This window comes from Python bivittatus, unplaced genomic scaffold (genome assembly GCF_059951505.1).
Source record: "Python bivittatus isolate LINGU-HERP-01145 unplaced genomic scaffold, Pbiv_v1 ctg000080_np1212, whole genome shotgun sequence".
Taxonomy (NCBI): domain Eukaryota; kingdom Metazoa; phylum Chordata; class Lepidosauria; order Squamata; family Pythonidae; genus Python; species Python bivittatus.
In genome coordinates this window covers 17,132,611-17,153,609 of record NW_028277035.1, presented here as the reverse complement: position 1 = coordinate 17,153,609, position 20,999 = coordinate 17,132,611, and the positions used below count along the sequence as shown (strand labels likewise).

The window sequence follows — 20,999 nt, the reverse complement described above, 5'->3', positions numbered from 1 at the left end:
ATTCTCTGCTGGTTGGCGGTTGCTATTAAAAAAAATAAAAAATAAAAAAAGAGGTTAATCCAACAATAAACTATCCTCACCTCCCCCTCCCCCAGAAACTCATCCTCCCTCTCTCCCTCCCTCCCTCCCTTCCTTCCTCTCCCAGTGGACACTTTTGGTTTCTGTCCAGGGTGGGTAAAACATGCTTCCCTTGCTCTCTTATCTTCAGCCCACAATAGTGCAAAGCTTCCCTTCCCTTTTCTTTTTCTTTTTTAGTACAACTTTAAATTGCAATGTAGGGCCATTGCTGATTTGTTTCTGTGAAGCTAAACTATCAGTTCTTTCTTCCCACAAAGATTCCATTGACCTATATAGGAATGTAGGAGCATAGGAAAAACCTGTTCTATATTGCCTTGATTACTGTAGCATGTTGGAATCATAAAGAGAAAAGAGAGGGGGAAAAAAGGTCTGTGTTAGCATTAAAGGAGATAATGTGAGAAAGGAGGAGTGAATACATCCTTGTGTGTAAACTATGTCATGAACCAGAGACTGGTCCGGGTAGGCACCCACCACTGAAGCTTGTGTTCCCTGCATGAATGGGAGGGGCAAGAAGCAAAAGAACAACCAGTCAGGCCTTGCCATAATCAGGGTCTAGACTAGACTAGGCCAGTCCCACTGCCAACCCACTGCAATGGGGTGACATATGTATGGGTATGTATGAAGTTGGCCTGAAGAAATAGCTGGGAGCAGTAATGGGAGATGGGCAGCTTAGGCTGCGTTGCGGAATTGCCCAATGTTTAATACTGTATTTGTCTGTATCCATCTGTGTATGGGAGAAGAAACCTTAAAATGTGATATTGTTAACAAAGCAGAGACCATGAACCATCATAAATATCACTTAAAATAACACTTACAGTATACATATTTTATAGCTATTCTACGTCTTTGCCATCAGAGTCAACTTTTCAGGCCTCTTCTCCCTCACTGCACAACCCCGACGTATTGGGGATTATGCAGTGAATATAATGATGCTGATATCTCATAGCCAATCAGATTTGTTGTCAAGAGCAAACAAAATCAGTTCAACATTTTTTTTTAAAAAAAAGTTTACCTTTGCCCTATTCTGGAGGTTTCAGAGAAGGGAAAAAAGACAGAACTAAAGTCTGAGTGGAGCCAGTGCTTGATTAGGGTCCAGGAAAGAGAGGAAGGGAATAGCACGCATGAAATCAACACAAAGTAATCACCCTGAAAAATCACAAAACGTTTTTACTCAGGGGAAAAAAAAAATATTTCAAAAATACCCTTCACTCAGCTCAGTGCAATGTGTGTGTAGATGCATGTGTCTGTATGTTCACGTGTTTTTGTTTTGAAATATATACCCACGGCTTTATTTGGAAAGTTTGTTGGTTATCTGACACCATGTATGATTAGAGCAAATGCACTGTTTTAAATAGCCTATTTTTAATGTTCTCACTGTCGGGTACTATGATCAACACTCTGATACTAAATGGAGCACTTTAGGTATGTGCCTACAGCTGAATATAGATCAGTCTTTCATATAGAGCAATCCATATGCTATGGTTTCCATTCTCACATGAACCTAGCAGTGGGGAAGGAGATCCCCCAGGCAGGCTACAGTTCAGTGTCATTCACTGTGAGAATCTTAATTGACAGGCAAGCATGCCAAACTTTCACAAACATTAATTTGTTATGAAGCAAAGGGTTTCACTTCCTTTAAATTAGAGATAATTGGAAAACATCATCTAAGAATCACATACTATTTACAACAAGTAGCACCACAAATTAATGGACATGCTCAACTTTACCCTGTGAACGATTTCTGAATTATCATGAACTAAATGCTTAGAGACATACACTAAAATACTATGACTGCCGTATAGGACTTTTATTTATTTTATTGTACTGGGAAGTCCTTTTTAAGTAAATGAGACTACTTAGTTGTAGCTAACACCATTTCCTTCAAGTTTCCACATAAAATTCCTATCTAATTTCCCATTCAAATTAATGGAAAAATATTTGAATCCAATGGTATTTCTGACTTAAAAAAATAAAATAAAAATAAAAAAAAACTTGTAATAATTTAAACTGACAATAATTTGTAACCTGTGTTTTTTTCTTATTTTTACAACTAATGTACATTGCTTAATAACCATTTAATTTTTAATGGACAAGACCTTCATACCTTGATGATACATTTCCCTGAATCAGGATTTAACATTTCCAATCCGCAGTGGGAATTCCCTTTTTAAATTGAATATTCAAAATTTGCACAGAATGTTCAGTAGGATTCCCTTTTCCAGATTTTATGTTTTTTGTAGATTTATTTTTTGGGGGGAAGGAAAATGAGTATTAGTGTAATTTTATGCTAGAACTTGTACCATTCCTAATGGAATTTGTGGAGGAATGCTTTTGCATTTTGACCTTGTTTTGCATTATAGCATGCAGTTATAATGAACATAAAGCATAATTTACAATTACATTTAGATGGCAATCTTATATACATTTACCTGTGAATAATTTTAATTGACCTCTGAAATTCACTCTTGAGTAGTTATACATAGGATTAGTCTGTTCATCTTTTTTAATGCACTAACTCAATTATCTGGTAGCAGCAGGAAAATGTCATATTAATCACTTTCCTCCCAGTTAAACTGAAGAAGTAGTCTCTAATGTATGAAAGCCTATGCCAGTTACACCAGATTTGTTAGTCTTCAATGTGCCACATTATTCTTTGTTGTTCATTGTCCTTGCCATCTTCATTTTAATTGAATAAAATTCAATTAAATTTCAAAGTAGTCAGTTTCTACTACTAGAGCCTTTATTCTACATTCAAAAATGCAGCCTAAAGCTAATCATAGATTCTGATTTACTCCCTAGCCTTTTGCAGTGATTGCATTTAGATTAGAAAGAGGATATTTGAAAAAGGAAAAAAAAATGCCATTATTCTATACTGTCTAATTTGCTTTGATTTTTTAAAAATGCACATAGGAGAATTCTTAATACATAAGAATGAAAATAAATAACATATATTTTTCATAATATTGCACTTATCAGAATAATGCATATCACAGGTGAAATTTATTGAAAGAATGGGGGACGACTAGGGGACCATATCAGACAATTCTTTTGTTAAAAAAGGAAAATGAGGTAATATGGACATAATTACAAAAAAAGAAGAAGAAGAAGAAGAAGAAGAAGAAGAAGAAGAAGAAGAAGAAGAAGAAGAAGAAGAAGAAGAAGAAGAAGAAGAAGAAGAAGAAGAAGAAGAAAGGAAAAAAAGAAAAAAGGAAAGAAAGAGAGAAAGAGAGAAAGGAGAGAGTGTGTGTGTTTTGGGATCAAAACACATAGTTTATTTGAAATGATTTTTTTTTTAAGCTGAATGCTACACAGATCAAGAAGTATATGATTGCCTATGAAAGGAAAGAAGGAAAACTACAGAAGCTATCAATAGCATTTCTTCCCTTACCCTGGAATTCCCTTTTCTCAAGATAGCCCTGCAACCTAACATCTCTTTTATCCCTTTTGCATTAGAAAAATTGCAACTGGTGTATGCTAGGTAACCTAGCATAAATCTTGGGAGACAGCACTTTAACTTTAATGAGTAAATGCACCAAAGCAAAATAAAAGCAGCACACCATTTATTCGTGACTGGATGAATGTTTATGCACAAGCTGCTACTTAACACTACAGACTGGGGGGGGGGAGTCTGCAGTAATGTTTTTTTCTCAGCAGTTGAGCTTACTCCACAGGTATGTACAGCACTTTACATTTGGGGGGAACAATGTGTTTAATGGCCCACAGCCATGCATGATCCCAGGTTAACTGGCAATTAAGTTATTTAACATGATTTAATGTTGTTGTTACATGACTTTTTTTTTTCCTCTGCCATTATCTCTAAATTGAAATCAGTCAAGACAAGCACCAGGATGTCTTATCAATTCTTGTATATAGAATCAAGTGAATTCAACATCCTAAATTATGCTTGGATTTTGTTTCTAGTCTCATTGTATCAGGTGACAATGAAATGTAGAAATGTGAAATGCTGTAACAGAATAAAATTTACTTATTTGTTTCTTTATTTACTGAATGTATATGGCTGGCCATCTCAAATGCATGATTCTGGGCAGTTAACAATAATTAAAGTTAGGATAAAAACAACATAACAAAATCATAAATAACATAAATAGTCACTGAGAAATACAACCAACAATACTAGTAATAATTCATAACAGCTAATATAGCTGAGAAAGATCCCCAGATATTATGGTACTCATTTAAAGCCCAACAGTCTTTCAAAATTCACTATTAAATTTATGGGCAGGGAAAATGGATGCATGATTTCTCTGAATTATTTCAGATCAAGGAGAATTTCTCCAGGAATTTCTTATAGGCAGGGCTTACTAAATATCACTACTAAATAGCTCAGTGGGAAGAATTCTATCCTATTAGGTTTTCCTTGATGTTTAATGGAAGAATGAAAAGAATGGATTCCAGAATATAAGTGATCAATGACACCTTGGATATTATTTAATTGAAGCCCCTGCCCAATGTTGGATTCCACTATTATCACATCCCGAATGGATTGCTCTCCTGCTCCTGCTGCTGTTTAAACACCTCCAGTTAAGAAGAGGCCACTGCCTCCTGTAGTAGTCTGTTCCACTGTTACATCACTCCTACAATTAGGTTTCTTGTTCCTGATGAATAAAGAAAATCTGCTAATTTAAACCAATTATGTCATGTTTCTGGAACTATTCTGAACAGTTCTGCTCTATCTTCTATATAGCAATCCTTCAGATATTTGAAGACAGTTATCATGCTTTCCCACATTCTTCTTTTCTCCAGGATGAACATACCCACCATCTCCAACAGTTCTTCATAGGTTTTGTTTTGTGTTTTGTTTTGCTTTGTTGTTTTGTTGTCTTTTTTCCAGGTCCTTTATCAAGCTGGATGTTATCCTCTGAACATATTTCATATCATAAAAGTGTCCTGAGAACTGGGCAACATATTGACCAATGTAGACTTCTCTCAATCCTGACATTACAGTAGTTGATGAACCTAGGGCTGTATTTTCCTTCCCTTGATTTAATCACATTGTTGTCTCAAGTTCAACTTTAATATATATATTACTTTGTTCAATTTGTAATCCACCAAGAAACCATGTACCACCCATTTATATTTAACTGAAAGTCTCTTCTCCTTTGAAGTAATTTAAGCAGCACATTATTTTCATTCAATTGAATGAGAACTGGCACAAAAAGGATCCAAGGATATTTCTGTGCTTGACATTAAAAACCGAGTTTCATTGTAGTCAATATATTTTATCTTCATTTCTAAAAAATGCAGTCATGTTCAAGAATCAAACAACAATTTGATTTCCCAACTTGGCCTGTTCTTTTTAGGTTTTATATTTACTATATATGCATGCTTATGGGCAAAAGCATCCAAATAATTCATAAATGTGGATACCTGGAAACTACTCTGGAATCTGCCACTTGCCTAAGTGGTGGATGGTGGAAATATTTTTCCAGTTTGAAGAAAAGTAATAGAAGTTGAATTTTACATCTAACTGAAAAGCAGTAGTTTGACAAGCTTGGAAATGCTTTGTTTTGGGAAGATAGTATTAATTCAAGGATACAAAATAATAAGCCCTACATGGCACGGAGCTGGGTTATTTGAGGGACCGCCTCTCCCCATCCCATCAGGTCCAACAGGAAGAGCATTTTGCAGGTCTTGTCCATGAAGCAATGTCATCTGTCGGTACCCAGGAGGGCAACCTTTTCTGCTGTGGCACCTGCCCTGAGGTCAGATTGGCCTCAACCTTGCTGTCCTTCTGGAATAACTTGAAGACATAGCTTTTCCAGGTGGCCTGGGAATCCAGGAACGTGGAAATGAAGCCTATAAAGTGGCTCTATTACTTAGGAAACTGGATGTACTCTCCTGCCGATTATTATTTTTTAATGGTTTTTAATGGCTTTTATTATTTTTAAACTTCTTAAATAATTTTTGTTATTTTTCATTATTTTGTTGTATCTTTGTTCTGTGTGTGTGTGTGTGTTGTTTGCTGCTCAGAGTCACGTATGTGAGATGGGCAGCTTTATAAATGTACCCAATCAATCAATCAATCAATCGAGATATGCCCAAGATCAGTGCTCATCGTCTCTGTCCTTACCTTCCCTCCTCTTCTTGTCTGTGATTCAACAGTTCCTGAGTTTATTAACCATAATTTCCTTTTACTTCCAATACAAATGATACAGATAGGAATGTGCACTTATCTGTAAAAGAGTATGAGATGGATGTAGTCAGGAGTCCATCCAATCATGATGCTTATTCACCTTCCGCAGCCTAATGGTATGGGAAAATTACTTAACAATGTGAGATAAGCACCTGTTCATTAGGTCCATGCTGTTCATGGATAAGAAAATTTGCCAGGTCTGGATTTATATTCTGGATTTCAGATGCAGCTCATGGCTCTCTGAGGGGTTCTTACAGCAGGAGAAACCAATGATAGGCAAGGTTGCACTGTTATTATAAGGTAGTATTTACTATACCATTATACCATTTATACCATTATAATATACACTTTTTGAATTAGATGCTGAAAAAGCCAGTATTTTCTGTGCCAACACTGTTGGCTGCCAGACCAGAGTCATTGGCTTCAACACTGCTGGAATCACCCCCTCCAGGACTATTATCCCTAGATACCCCTGGATCTACTTCCTCCTCCTCCTCCTCCTCAGGAAGCAAGTCCATCAGGGACATAGCACAAAAGCTTTTTCAGATGGTTTTGAATGAAATTAATTATTTGGATCTGTTTTTCATCTGCTCTGGGACAGAAATAATCTTGGACATTCAGGTGAACTACCTATACTTGAAAACTAATCTTCACAGTGCCCATTAATGCCATCAATTATAGTAGCCTTATACTTCACCTAACTGTGCTGGGAAGGGACAGTTTTGCATTAACTCATTGACTATTTAAATAATAGTGTTGAACATTTCCTGGACTTATCCACAACTCATAGTTCGGGGGGGAGGGAGGGGGCTCTCAGGTTTCTATCGTCCTAGTAGTTTTATGTGACTTAATATCTACAGTACTTGAAGGAATGGGACAAGGCATCCAAAGATTTGAACTAAATTGTCATCAGTACACTGGAGGACATTCCAATGAATGTGAAAATTATGGACAGTATCAATCTGTAATTCTGACACCAATGCAAGGGGGAAAAATTGAGATTTAATCTTGCTCAGATAGAAATGCTATGCTTGGGCAAACATCTTGACCAAGGTGATGAGATGAGAGGAGCACTGTAACTCTGCACTTCTCTTACAGAACCAAGTTTGAACCTCTGAAATTATTCTGAACTAGGTGCTGTTTATTCAAGTTTTTTTTAAAAAAAATACCAATATTGATTTTATACTGGATATTACAAAAAATTACCATATTTTGCCTTCTTCTCTCAAATCCACATAATCTTTTAAAGTTTTCAGTATAAATTTTTGACAGCAGTTCCAGGAACTTGTATATCTAACTGAACTAACTGATTTCTCTTTTTTTCTCATATATTATATGTATAGATTGACTTGGCAGATCATAGGAAACTGAACTGTATTTTCTAAGGCCCTTCAATAGCCAGCCAAATAAATAGTGTTTCTCTTGCTATATGGTTTACTTAAGGAAAAATCCAATTTTTAGACTCCACAAGGGCTAAATTCACCACCTTTTAAAAGTGTCCCATTGAAGTATCTTTCTGTATGGAAATGTTGTTCCAAGACAGCAAGGGAATCACTAGGTTCACTATTCTAGATATATTTTATTATTTCTTTTTCATTTGAAGACTAGAGTGGGGTAGGCATTACGAGGACACAAAATAGAAAAGTAACATTTAAATACATATGTCTCAAGGAATCGTTGATTTTTAAAAGTGAAATCTTTCTCTCCCTCTATCTTAGTATGCCTTGAGGACAAGGATAAAATGGGCAGCATGAAACTATGCTGCTGCCTGTTAAAAGCTTCTTTAAATGAAAGATTCAGCATAAACCTCTTACTCAAATAGCATACATGAAAGATGCTGAGATTTGGGAAAAAATATTTTATTTGAAAACAATTGTGGTGATATAGCTGTAAGAATTGTGCCACTTAACCAAAAAAAAAAAAAAGACACAAATGGAGAAGGTTTTTTTTTTTTTTTACTTATTACTATTACCACAATTCAAAAGTAATGGGATACTATTATTCCTACTACAAAACCTTCCCCGAAAACTCATGGAGATAAATTTAATTTGGACTTAAGAAGAGATGTATGTAACAGTGTCTCCCACCATAGCATAATTAACGCCCAGGAATGTTTTCACAAGTCTAGAGTGACTTCTGTTACAATGCTGCCTGCTTAACACTGTACGTCACATTAAATTGGACATGCTTTTTAAAATATAATTCAAAGACTGTTAGGTGAAGTAGTGACTTTATAGGTGCTGCAGGCATTTATAAAAAGGAAGAGAGAGAGGTTGGCAGCCCAGAGGCATTCTGTAACCTAGAATTCTTAAATAATGCTTAGACATTTCCATTCCAAATTATTCCCTGAATAGAGTAAGTGGGCTACGAGTCCAACTTGGGGCAACATTCACCAGCCTTCTTCATCTTAACAAGGGCAGATTTATGGAAAGATATATTCATGAAACTCTGAAAACTAAATTAAATCAAATGTTGAACATTTCCTAGGCCTTCTCCACTGAACTTTTATACTGTATATTCTTTATTTCTGTTGGGTTTTTGCTATGATTTTCTAATTTAGAGGAATGTAAAGTACACTGGAAACAGGGAATTACAATTCTAGCTAAATAGACTTATGACTCTAGGGACCATTTTCAAGCATTAGTTTGTTCCATAAATTTCCTGTGAAATTTTTTAATGCATAAAGTCACTTCTTATTTGGGAGTGCACCTATTGGCTTAATATTCATGCATTGCCTCAGATTTTTGCATGCCCTTAATATATAATATCTATGGGAACTTTTAGATCCTATTTACATTGTACTGAGAATATCAAGGTTGCTTCTGTTTGAGTAATTCTTATTGATTCTATGGTAACTTCATGGTGCTTTATTTTCACCACAATTATGATGTTGTTTGAGGTAGGATGTATCATACAGATACAGGCACATGAACCAAATCGTGCAATAGATTTATATGCTGACTCTGTCTCTACTTCTATTCTGGCATCATTCTTACAGAACTAATAATGCCGTCTGCAACATCAAGGGATCATACATCTGTCATTCACTTGTAAGTAATTTCCTACTGCAATCTGCATAGGAGATATAGCCCAAACTCTATTTCTGTTAGCTGTGAATAGATATTTTGTATCAGAAATGCCTGTCTATCAATCGATGTAGGGAAAAGTATCAACTCCTCAAAACTTATTATGAGTGCTCTTTAAGTCACTTATTTGTTAAATAAAATAATATCAAAGACACTGTACAACATGACAGAAACAAGCTACATTCAATGTAATAGATTCAATTTATAGCTTGAACAAAGACAAAATGTTTGTTACGTTACAAGAGTTCATAAATTTAGTAGTGCAAAAATGTCTGTGATACAAAACCAAAAACAGTTGTGTGCGTGGCCACTGTTAATAAATTAATTATTATTGCCTGTATCTTTATTTCTAGCTCAATTATTAACCGTCTGTTTCCTGAAAAGCAAGACAAATATTATATACTTTTAATGTAGAATAAAACCTCATGCACTGATAAAATGGATATAGTCTATGAAAGTGTGTGCTATAACATAATTGTATTTACTGTGGTATATGCACTTTTGTTAATTTCCTGCAACTGATACAGCTGTTCCTCTGGAAATTCAATTCCTAATGCAATGAAGTATTGTCGGAATCCAGTCTGCTTCAATCATATAGCTAGAAAATGCACATGTTAATCAGGTCTGGAAAGTAATGGAAACCACTGTAGTCCTCATAACATTTGAAAGAAGTGCTCCAATGGATTGTCTAATTGGTCTCTCTCCAATGCTACATAAAACTATGCAGTTTAAACTGTAAACAATTATTAAAACATAGAATTCCTGGAGCAGATCATTTTTAAACAGTATGCCACTTGTTGGTGTATCCTGAAACTTACTGTTTGTTTTTTCTGCCAAAAAGGAGGGTGAAACTGCCAGAATGGCTCCCCTGTTTGCTTTCATTAGGTGAATGAGTAAGAGATGCAAAGTTATCAAAGTGGCCAAGGGTCAGGAGCCAGGAAGAGCGATGAAGCAAACTCCATAGAGTTTGATCATTTCCTGCTCACACACCAGCTTCTGAGCATTTTGTCTTGCTGAGCTGAGGGAGGGAGGCTGTGGCTCAGGAATCTCAGGTTATAAAGCCATTTAAGCAATGGTACAAACACCTTGTGCGGAAGTGTGCTTAAAGTGGAGAAGAGGAACAAGACATGGGAGAGACAGTGTATAAATACATCTCTGTTTATAAAAATATAATAATCTCTCGTTTTAATCCAAACATGCTAACTATCATTTGGAAGCTCTTCCATAGAATGCTGCACGGAGCTTTTCAAATGAGAAGTAATATCATAAGCAGCTTATAACATGTCTCCCCACTAATGTGTCTGTTTCCTAATCTCCTGAATAGGACTAACAGTCTATGGAGAAATTTGAATTGTGATATTGTTGCAGATAACTTGGACACCATTTCTTAAACATACTGGAATAGATATCTCCTAGGGTATAAATGATGTGGCAAGTTCTATATTTGACCACAAATCTCCTTCAGATTGCCAGTGTGTATAAAGCTGAAGAGGATCAATAAAGGGAAATCTTTTTACCCAGGTTTGACACCTGCCCTTGAGGTTACCATTGACAACATGCAGCTAAGTGTTGGTAAAGCCCCAAGACCAACAGCTGGTGAATGCTTTGGAATGCACAGAATGATCCCAATGCATTTATCCAGCTGTGTAGAAAATCCACAAAATATAAAAGAAAGCCAGCTACTCTGCTATCTTAAACTAGGTCCACAAGATTTTCACATAAAAGCCAGTGTGCTACTGGAGCATACATTGTCTTCTCTTAGTTATTTTTCTACACATTAATCAGGGTTTATTTTATATTAATAACGGTGAATAGGGAATAATAGTGGTACAACGTTGTGATGTTCTTCTCTGATACTCTAGATGGATTTAATGAGATATTTTTACATTTATAGATAACATTGCTTTAATCGTATTTCTAGAAATCTGATCCTAAGGATTTCTTGAATGTTAAATTGGACAAGTATGCAAATAAATATAGCAACAATAAAATTTTTGTTTGGCTAAACTCAAAGAAATGAAAAAATCAGTATGATTTCCAAGTCTTTATTTGCTTGGAAAATAAATGCCAGTACATCTCTTATTTCAGTAAAATTCAGACTTCTTAATATGATTACCATATTTCATATTTAGCAGCTTTACCAAGCTGTTTATGGTCTGGCATGCTGCCATAGCATAATCTATAACCTTGCACCTCACTATTATGCAAATATCCATTTGGCAAGGAGACCTTAAGCCTTCAAATTTCTCTGAGGACAATAACATTTTTCAAACTTCTTAAAAACCAAATTATATTTGACATTTAATTTTAGCCCACTTATCTTGCAAAATAACTCTAAAACCTCTCTTGTGTAAAACTATTAATACAGCAAGTGTTTTTATTATTATTATTATTTTCCCCAATTTACCATATGTACTTGCCATCAATAAATTTAATTTGGTGGTGAGAAGTACATTCTTACACAATAACACTGAGGCACTTAAAACCCAACTCAGGCATTACATGCATGAAAGAGCAACATGAGTACAAGGGACTTGCTGGTTTTTCCACCCTCATGTATTAGAAAATACATTTGTGGCAGGTACCCTTTTCTATCAGTAATGATTCTTTCCAGATGGAGAGAGAAAGAAAGAGAGAAAGACAAAGAATGCCTTCTACAGCAGAATTCTCCATTAACACATGAGGAGTTAGGAGGAATTATGCTAAACTTGAATTATTTTTCAACAAGTAACTTCTAAGCAGAACTTAAGTTAAACATAATATTAGAGAGTTAAGCCAATGAAGGAAAAATAGAGAAAAGGTTAAATTCATAGCCTTCTATCACTGGCTTTTGAACTATATATAATTGATAAAAACACAAGCATTTATTTCTGTTGTATAGAGAATCATAATCTCTGAACAGTTGGTGCAAATCCAGTATTTTGGAGCCTTTTAATGTTCTCTAACTTGGTATCCTAAAATATCTGTTAGCTCCAGCAAATAATGGGAGTCATATTTAAGTTTAGAAATTAGGAATATTTAAACTAAATCCAATGCAAACAAGTAGTGATTTAATTTAATTTGATATGGGTTTTATATTGAGCATTCTTTTTTTCACAATTTCCAGCTGGATTCTCACCCAGGATTTCTTCAAGCCCAATCATGGCCATAGTGATGCAATACTAAGGAACAATCTAATAGTTGGACAGTAGTAACATATACAATTATTATTATTATTATTATTATTATTATTATTATTATTATTATTATTATTATATTTGTATGCCGCCCATCACCCCCCAATGGGTGACTCTGGGCGGCTAACAGTTAAAATCAAAAACCCCATCAACAATTAAAAATACCCCATAAATAATTAACATAAATTAATCCATTAAAAATCAAGTATAAAAAACAAACCCTGTACATAAATACTAAAAACATTCAAGATGACTGGGGGAGGGGGCAAGGTCAACCACCCCACAAGCCACCTCCACTGTTGCGAGCCCCCATCTGGCCCCCAGGCCTTCTGGCACAGCCAGGATTTCACCCCTTTCCTGAAGGCCATGAGAGTGGGGGCACACAGGACCTTGGAAGGCAGATTGTTCCATAGGGCGGGGGCCACAGCAGAAAAGTCCCTCTTCCTAGACCCCAGCAGTCAAAATTCCTTGACTGATGATGTCTGCAACATGCCCCTTCTGCTGGATCGAGTGGGGCGGGCTGAAGTAACCGGAGCGAGACGGCTCCTCAGATAACCTGGTCCTGTGCCATAAAGGGCTTTAAAGGTGATGACCAACACCTTGAATTGGACCCAGAAGCAAACTGGCAACCAGTGCAGCTCGAGTAACAGTGGTGTTATATGTGCCCTCCTAGGGGCATTCAGAACTGTCTGTGCTGCCACATTTTGCACCAGCTGTAGCTTCCGGATACTCTTCAAGGGTAGCCCCATGTAGAGTGTGTTACAGTAATCCAAACAGAAGTTGACCAGGGCATGAGTGACTGGGAGGAGGGCCTCCTGATCAAGGAAGGGACATAACTGCTGCACAACATGAAGTTGCGCAAAGGCCCTCATAGCCACAACTGCCACCTGCACTTCAAACAGGAGTTGTAAGTCCAGGAGGACCCCTAGACACTGGGTCTGTCTGGGGTAGTGCGACCCCATCAAGAACCAAAGATGATAAACTCCTGGAACTTGAGGTTCCCCGTACCCACAGCCACTCCATCTTATCAGGGTTCAGTTGAAGCCTGTTGTCCCCCATCCAGGCCCCTAAAGCCTCCAGGCACCATAGTGATAGTCATAGCATCACTTAGGTCACCCAGGATGGAGATATATAATTGGTGTTGGATGATGTCACCCAACGGTTTCATGTAGATATTAAATAGGAGTGGTGAAAGCACTGAACCCTGAGTGCTTATGGGATGAGGCATCCCATAGAGTAGGACCTGTGGGTTGGATCTCTTGCTCCCTATCAACACCAATTGGGTTCGGCCTTGGAGAAAGGAGCTGAACCAGCATGGAACTGTGCCACCCAGCCCCAACTCCTGCAGCCAACCCAAAAGGATACCATGGTCGATGGTATCAAACGCTGCTGAGAGGTCAAGAAGAGCAAGGATGGATGCACTATCCCCATCCCACTTTTGCCAGAGATTATCCAAAAGTGTGACCAATGCTGTTTCTGTCCCATAACTGGGCCTGAACCCTGATTGATAGGAGTCCAGATAATCTGTTTCCTCCAGGATCCTCTGAAGCTGCTGCGTGACCACCTTTTCCACCACCTTTCCTAGAAAGAGAAGGTGGGAGACTGGATGAAAATTCTCCAGAAGGGTGGGATCTAGCAATGGATTCTTGAGGAAGGGGCAGATCAAAGCCTCCTTGAAAGGCTTTGGGAACACCCCTTCCTGCAAGGATGAATTAACCACCGCCAGTATCCACCCTAAAGTCACCTCCTTGGTGGCATTAACTAAGCAGGAGGGACAAGGATCTAAGGTACAGGTAGCCATACTAACAGCCCCAAGGACCCTGTCCACTTCCTCAGGGCCAACAGTATCAAACCGTTCCCAGATAACTGGGTAAGATTGTCTCCTGGGCAACTCCACTGGACCCGCCACATGCTTGGCCTCCAACTGAGAAAGGATCTGAGTGATTTTATCCGTCATGTGTTCAGCAAATTCCTCTGCACGGCCCTGCAAATATTCCTCCAAGCCCTCCCTACCCAGAAGGGACTGAGTGACGCTAAACAGGGCTGCAGGGTGACACTCTGAGGATGCAATAAGAGTGGAGAAATACTGGCATTTTGCCACCCTTACTGCCACTAGGTAGGTCTTAATAGTGGCTCTAACCTGTGTTCGGTCAGACTCATCTTTAGTTTTCCACCAGCAGTGCTCTAGACATCTCTTAAACCTTTTCAGGTCCCTTAACTCCTCCGTAAACCATGGGGAGTGCTGGGGGTGATGGGCCAAGAGAGACTGCATAGGTGTGATCCTGTCCAAGGCCCCAGCCACCTCCTTATTCCAGGCTGCAGCCAGGGCCTCCGCAGGATCATGCAGCAAGGCCTCAGGAACAACCACCAGCTCCCTTTGGAACCCGTGTGGGTCCATCAGTCACCAGGGGCAGACTGTTCGAATAGGTCCTGCCTCCCTGCAGAGTGGGGCAGCATAGGAGAATCTCATGGCCACCAGGGAATGGTCTGACCATGACAGAGGGGATAATATAAAATCTCCCACCAGATCATGCTGCCACTGCTCTGACAAGAAAACCATGTCTGGAGTGTGACCACTGTCCCAAGTTGGGCTACAGCTGACCTGGGATAGGCCCATGGCTACCATGGTAGCCATGAACTCCCGGGCCACCTCCAAGGACAACCCCAGGGACAGCAGATTAAAGTCCCCCAAGACCATAAGTCTGGGGAACACCACTGCCAACTCTGAGATGGCCTCCAGTAGCTCAGGCCAGGAGGAGGCTATGCAGCAGGGAAGCTCGTACAATAGCAGCACTCCCAACTGATCCTGTGTGCCTAACTTCAGGAACAGAGTCTCACATCCAGCCACTTGTGGAACAGAGCCCCTGAAGGCCAGCAGGGTCTGACCTGCTGATGACCACTGCCACACCCCCTCTCCTGCCCTTGGGTCTTGGCTGGTGCCAAATCCTAAACCCAGCTGGACACAATTCCACAATTCCAAAAGGGCTATTCCCCCCCCCCTTTCTGGTGACAGCCAGGTCTCGGTAATGCATGCCAGGTCAGCCTGCTTCTCTCCAATAAGGTTGTAAATAAGGGGGGGCTTATTATTGAGTGACCTGGCATTTATCAGCAGCAGCTGAAAGCCCAGGCCTCTGTAGGCCTGCTGACCGGGGTCTGGGCTTGAGCCCTGAGGGCCGGAACATGCCACTGGTAAAATGGATTGGGGGCGTCTTCCCATGAAACAGCCTGACCTCTGGCTCCTGTCATACTGCCCCATGCCTGTCACCACCTGAACACCTGCCCTGAACTGCCCAACGTGCTCCTCCTCCCACCCTCCAGTCCAGCGACTTAAGGGGCTCACCATACCATATACCATACAGGGAAGAGGGGAAAAAGGGGGGGGAAATGAGCCCCTGTGGCACTTCAGCCAACTGCTCAGTGCCAACAGGGGCTCAATCACCCCATTTCCCCTTTCTCAAACACTCAGTCTCTCTCCACTGACTTCTCTCACTGGCCAGAGAGAGGAGGGCCACATTCACTCCTACCCTCTCCCCATCTCCCACCCGGGCAGAGAGTAGCACGTTCGTCTCACAAGCACACACCACCCACCCACACACCCAACCACTTGAGTCCCCCCAGCCTCTTCTTTAGGGGTAGGGGAAGCCCCTTGCCACATAGGGACTAGAACCCACAACCCCCAAGGTCCCAATGTCTCTGTGGGCTAGAGGTACTGTGGGCCCTCAGGCTCTGGCCTCCATTCCACCATTGCCATTGGGTCCACCTCAGCCTCGCCCTCATTGCCGCTGTCCCACCACCATTACTGTTGCTCTCACTGCTGGCACTACTACCGCCAAAACCAGAAGTGTTGGGCTTGGGCCCCCGCTCCGCCGACATTCCTGGCCCAGCTGGCCCAGCTCTCTGCTCCAGTGTCACCCCCCTTAAGCCCAAGCGTCATTGTCGGGTCAAACGGTGCAGCCACAGCAGCCGCCACCAGCACTCTCCCGCTGCCACTGCCGCAGCCATCGCAGCCTCCATCAACCCCCCTGGGTCCAAGCACCGCCCACTGCCACACTTGCCCCCATTGCCCACATCCTCTCCACTACATCCTTGGCGTCCTCATCCCAGCCACTGCTACTGCAACTCTCCTTCCCACTGCGACGGCCCGCCTCAAACGGAGGTAATGCTGGGGGCTCTCTTCATTCACCCTACATTCACATGTGTGTCCTATGCCTCCAACTCTCCTCAGCCTCATACTGGCTATGGTTAAAAGCTCATTTATGGTGGTTATGGCTGGGAGCTACGCACTAGGTGTCCACTCCCTGCCACCATCTTGAAAGCTTGAAATCTTCATGAGAACTGAATTTGATCCATTGAATTGGGTGCACGTGTCTCTTCAGAAGCATATAGCCTGAATGACTATTTTTATATACCAGTAAGAAAAACCATATGCATACCTGTCATACTTCAATATGAGAGAAATGTTGACATAAATCAATATAAACTATGGTAAATTATGACAGTAAATCATTTTTAAATGCATTGTTTTGTAATAAATGATTTTTATGAATATTTTTTATTAAAAGAAAACTATAAAGATTTAAAAACCTACTGAAACATAGAAGAAATAGAAAAAGGAAGAAAAAGATTATAAAAGGTTAAAAAAGTGAAGAATAAAAAGAAATAAAAAGAAATATATCTACAGAAGTGACTTCCGATCTTCTTTGCAGCAGTTACAAACATAGCAATTACCATCTCCACCCTCCTATATTGCATATCATAGTTCCGTTCTTTCCATAAACAAATCTTTTTAATCAGTAAATCCCAAAATCAGCAGTTCATTTTTACCCATCTTCAGCAAAAAGTCTATAAAGTGTTTCTAGTCTTTATAAACCAGTTGAAGTTCCCTCCTTAGTCACACAAATCAATTTAGCCATTTCTGCAAACTCAGCCATCTTCACAATCCATTCCTCTATTCCTGGTGTTTCTATAGTCTTCCATCTTTGTGCATATAATAGACTTGCTGCAGTTACCATATATAAAATCAATCATCCATGAGTCTTTTCTAGTTGAGTGCCCATAAGTCCTAATACGAAATGTTCCGGTCTCATCTGAATGTTCATATTTGATTTTTGAATGCATGAAAAAGTTTTCGGTTACAGGGAATGTTGCCAAATAGAAAAACTATATGTATAAAAATGCACATTCATGATGCAATGCCTGATCATGATAGAGACTGGGTTCATATGTAGCACTAATCTATGGTTTGCTTATCCATAGTTTACTGGATAAATAACAATTGGCTAGATGTACACAACTATGGCCATAAACCATGATTTACAAACCACAAGAGCTGGCTTCACATAATATGCTAAGTTAAAAACAAACAACACTACAGTTTAGGGCAACATGTGAACCCACAGAATCTGGGGACCTGATGTTGCATCAGATGTTGTTGAAAAGAAGTATAACTGCTTTTATTGCTGTTCACCACACCAGTGCTTTTTAAGAAGTAGTTCTGAAGATATCATTTCTTATTTTAAAAAAGTATCATATCAAGCTTAATTGGACACAGTGGAAAGAAAACAAGAACAAGAAAACACTTTTGTATGTCAAAGTGAATCTGAAACTTGTATCCACAGAAAATGCCAAGGTTTTTAATTTTTCTTTTCAAGATCAGGAAGGAAAAAAAAAATAGAATGAAAATAATTCAAGTATTTGTGATCATCTTTACAAAACTATCATAGCCATTTTAGGTTCTTAACTTTTTGTAACTAAAAACATTTTAGGTTTTTAACTTCTTTTCTAGTTACACTATTTATATGATCTAGAATTAATCACTTCATCTGTTCATCACTGAGTCATGCTGAATCATTAACCACAAACATTATAACATACTTTGAAAGGATCACAGTGCTTTACAGGTATCAGGAAAACTTGGAAAAATCTTTAAGCAAACATAAATCAGTTTTAAATCTAGAAACATATTTACTTTGTTGTGCTCAACTGTTACCCTTGAAGCTCTTTACAAGAATAAGTTTTCAATTACATAATCATGCAATTTCTTAACAAGTAGCTTTAAAATAAATGTAGAAACAATTATACTGAAATAGTATATCCCATATCCAAAGAAGACAATTTCAGATGCTGATCACTTTCTGCTCCTTGTAGAAACTGGGGGTGGGGTGGGGAATGGGACATGAATTATGACAAAATAGTCTTAAATTTATTATGTTCCTTCAGTTAGGATCACACTAAGATCCCCACACTTAATGTAAATTAAACCCTGTAGATTCTGATGGGATAAAATTTAAAACCTGATTTTTAAATACCCTATTTATGATTAAATTATTAACTGTGAAATACAACTTTCCCCTAAAGTAATCATGAAAACCATGAGATCGATACATACATACTCAGTTCTTTCTTCCTTCTTTATATAATTGAAACACCCATGAATATTGGCAATACCTCCCACAAAATCATTTTAATGTGGCTATATGTAGGGAGTTGTTTTACTAACTCACACATGAGCTCATGGATGTTGCACAAAGAATCTTTGTATCCATTTTTTAAACCATTTCCCCCCTTTTGCATTACTGAAAAGTGTATGTATGTATGTATGTATATGCATGTATATGTGTGTGTTTGTATGTGTATGTATGTATTTGTACAGTGATCAATAAGAACTAAAAGCTTTAGCTGAATAGTGTATACAAAATTCATAACTAATGATGGAACAACAGCCCTTTCTTAAGGCATCAGTATTATAATGGCAGCAAGAAATCAGAATGTTTTCACCGTGAAGAAATTCCCTACATTGAAAAGAGAACATCTAGTAGAACTTTGTCCTGAGCATACTAAACTTAAATCATGTGACTTACCTACACATCAGAACTGATGTTCATTAAGTTTAATTTGCAATGTTGGTCTTAACTATCACTTCAATGCAGGAATTATATCTTAAAAGTTTATACTGCTGGCATGGAACCTCTTAAGAACTATGCAACTGGCTTATTGTCCTTACTATTTTCAGGCTGGTTTGAGGCCTCAAAGACATTTATAGCAGAAGCATATGCAGTACAGGATCAAACCAATTCCTAGGTCAAAAAGTACTTTAATTAGGAAGTCACACTAGATTCTTTGTTAATATTCATTCTGTCTCAAAACTTATACATATGGAGTCACTGAAGAAATGATAAAATGGTACACTAGTAGATTTAAAAAAAAGCCCAGTAAAAAGTAGCAAGCTCAGAGAAACAAAATATTTAAATTTAAAAAATCTACAAGGTTTCAAATGTTTCAAACATTTTTCATGTTAAGGAAATGTTATAACTACTAGGCAACTAAGAAAGATCTGTAAAATAAGCTGTGGCAGGACTACTTGAGGAAAAGGTGAGGAAATGTAAGGAAGTTTTCATTGTTGTTGTTGTTTATTAGTTTTAAGGCTGACTGTTGTGTCTGAATATATGTGCATTTTGTAGACCAAGCAACAGAAAGGAAAGTGATTGACAAGTTGGGTGGACTGTGGTAGCCAGCAGTCTGGAGTAAATTTAATTCCCTGAAAGCCGCTGCTAAAGCATCACAGTCGGAATAGGTTCCCCCCCCCCTTAAACTGGCTTAGAATTAACTAGCATCAGCACAAAACAGGAGCAGTTTTTAAGCATGCAGTGCAGCCAGTCTTGCATAAAACCGGATCAGTCTGCTATGGATTTCTCATGATATGGTAAATCCTCATGTTCTGACGAAAGTAAACAAAGAAGGTGAGTGTGAACCATTTGAGGGAACAGGGGTCTTTTAGAGAATCAAGTATTAGAGAAACCGCCACTGCTTTCTGAAAAAGGCATCCTATTTCTAAGCAGCCATTTGAAAAGGACTTGTATCCATTACTGGAATATATATTACAAAACATACTGAAATAACTGTGGACTTCAAAGAAAAGAAGACTAACCAGTATAATCCATGAAATGATCACAACCATGCTAGGTTCAGTAACCACAAGCAAGGAGAAATGAGGAAGCTTTGGAAAAGGAAGAAAAAATAGATTTATGTTTGCTTCAAAATATTGAGCAATATTAAAACTTGGGTGCATTTATGTAGTTCAGTCTAGCAAGATAAAACAATTATTACTTTTTAATTTATCCCATTTGTACATACAAAACCATTAAGGTCTGTGTTTTAGATTATGATCCCCCCCCCCCTTTAATACAACCTCCTATAAGAAACCTGATTTTGATAACATACATCTTTTATTAGAATGGCTTGATTCATTAACTATTTCAGGAATTTTAAACTGATTTTATTTTTGCTTTAATAAATATTGTTCTGCAATATACTCTTTGATTATATATATATATTCACTATACGATATGACATTTCTTCAAAGCATATCATTAAATTATAGTGCAGCCTGAGATTTACACCAATGCAAAAGTTCTGAGTAAGTATTTATTTTCCCCCTTCCCCCCAAAAAATGAATGAATGAATTATGGGCATAGACGGGCATAAGCAAATTCCAAATACAAATAC

At 38.4% G+C, this 20,999-nt stretch overlaps 1 pseudogene; it reads right to left on the bottom strand.

Annotated features, from left to right (window-relative positions):
• Positions 1-6,588: 6,588 nt before the first annotated feature.
• LOC148216631 (uncharacterized) lies at positions 6,589-15,750 on the bottom strand (annotated as a pseudogene).
• Positions 15,751-20,999: the final 5,249 nt, after the last annotated feature.